Source organism: Diachasma alloeum, unplaced genomic scaffold, assembly GCF_001412515.2.
Source record: "Diachasma alloeum isolate Michigan unplaced genomic scaffold, Dall2.0 Dall_scaffold_00313, whole genome shotgun sequence".
NCBI lineage: Eukaryota > Metazoa > Arthropoda > Insecta > Hymenoptera > Braconidae > Diachasma > Diachasma alloeum.
The window spans coordinates 1,745,971-1,748,075 of record NW_021680452.1 but is presented as its reverse complement, the minus strand read 5'-3'; the positions used below and the strand labels follow the sequence as shown (position 1 = coordinate 1,748,075).

Here is a 2,105-nt window from a genome sequence, read left to right as displayed (position 1 = left end):
TAAATATATTCATGTTTGAGACTTTCAAATTCCAACCAAACAATTAAACTTTTGGTAATTTTCAACTACCGATTTTCTTTGTCCCAAACAGAACTCGTTTGAGAACTCGTTCATTCTTCTCTCAGTGAAACATGAAAAATCGCCTTGGCCCGCAACCCAAATCAAACTTCCCGCCGCTGAAAAACCATGGACGGTAGTCGTCTGGTTCGAGGCTACGGGTCTTCGGAGTCCGTGGATGTGAACCTTTGTTTTGTACCTACCAAAAGAATGGCTGCCATCTTTAGTTTTGGACGGATGTTTTACCGAGTCTTCGGTGAATTGTTGTATTTATCGCGCTGTACAACACCGTAATTAATCGTGAAAAAAAGCTTATAAATACTGTAAGCGATGTAACGATTAACGACAAGTTCAACGTTATCTATGCCCCTGGTGATTATTGACAAGAAAAATGATTGTGTTTACATCCAAGTTTGAAGTGAGCTTTTCTGTATTCCTGTCACACTGAGGTAAGAAGACAATAAACCACTGATATATCCCGACTAATAGCCATTCCCACCGCGTTCAACATCACTTATTAACCATACAAGTGGAAAAAATGCCCTCAACTCCAGTGCAACTGTGATAAATCGTCGATATGTTAGACACGTCGCTCTGCGGGTTCAACGTTTTTCCTAATTTCCGATGCCATGTCAAGGCATCACAACACATTTCCTCGAATAATCATTCAGTGTCAGTGTCACTCGTCACAACTCGATCTAGTGCTCCCCAATTGCAATCGTATTCCATTATTCAAGGTTATAAAGTTCGGACTCGGGCACACCTAACCAAGTAGCCCAGCGAGGATGCCACTGCCTTTCATCTCCCTTCTGAGCCATTTATCCCCCGACAATTGTCAACTCCACCACAACTCGCCTAAATACCTCATCAATCCCCCCAAAAAAGTCGCCTTTGTCAAGCCCCTGTCCCCGCTCAGACCCTCGTAAAAAAAAAATTCCCAAACCCACGGCATCACCCGCAACCCCCCATTCCTTCCTCCTCAAAATAATTTCAAAAACGTTGTGTATCGTGCAGAGAGCCCCGAAACTCGCTGGCTCCAAGCTTTGTTCTTCTTCCTTTTCCTCCTGAAACATCAATCAACACCTCAACCCTTCAAATTCCCTCGTCAACCCCTAACGCCCCATAACCCCCGAAATCGTGGATCCTCCTGCATTGAATGTGAAAAAAAATAATTTCATATCAAACGATGGAAAAATTTATTTCACGCTCCCGGCGGGAATATAAAAAAAATACTTCCAGGCGGCGCTCGCCTCGCTCCACAACTCGGCCATTTTGCCTTCCCCTTTCTATTCCCCCCGCCTCCACCGCCGCTCAAACTCCCCTCATCTCATCCTAAGTTCATGCTCCTCAATTCACCATCAGGTTGCCCACATTTCTCCGTCTTTTACCGGCTGAAATTTCGTTAACAATCCGCAGCCTCTCACTGCCCCCGCCTTCGGTGATTACCGTGACCCCATGCGACGTAATTCGCAGTCTTCAAACACCTTTCCTTTTGAACTTCGATGCACAAACCCTACGCTGGCCCTTTGCGAAACCCCGCGAGGGGCTCCTCCCCCCATCGATTTTCCATCAATTACTCCTACACCCTGTTATCGCGCATCGATGATAACAAGACGCCTGAATTCAAATGGTGTCTAAAAATAACGGCATCCCGATGAAGAAATCCCCTCTTATCTCACCTCCCGAGACCGAAATTCACCGAAAGCGAGAGGAAATCGAAAAATGCATTGGAGGAGGAGAGGGAGGTGTTGAGTCGGTGGTCTCTCCTCTCATCATTGCTGTACTGTCTCTATTCGGTAGCTCTCCTATATTCGTGTTAGGTTAGTTGACTTGACTATACATGCTTGCGCACCGTCTAGGTACAACGACCTCCCCCTGCCTTCACGAACTCTATTGCATTCTGCATCGCAGTTTATGATGCCACGCTTCTATACCACATTACATAGTTATAGTTATACATACGAAGCAGCTTGAACTCTGATATTTTTAAAGTCAATCTCTCTCTCTCTCTCTCTCTCTCTCTCTCTCTCTCTCTCTCTCTCTCTCTC

The 2,105-nt window shown here is 45.5% G+C and overlaps 1 protein-coding gene across 1 annotated transcript in view; it reads left to right on the top strand.

The window, feature by feature from the left end:
- The first annotated feature begins 277 nt into the window (after positions 1-277).
- Positions 278-2,105, top strand: part of LOC107039924 — a 26,459-nt gene continuing 24,631 nt past the window's right edge. The window contains exon 1 of the mRNA XM_015259780.2: positions 278-506. The gene's annotated coding sequence lies outside the window, so the exon portion shown is untranslated. The remainder of the gene's footprint in view (positions 507-2,105) is intronic.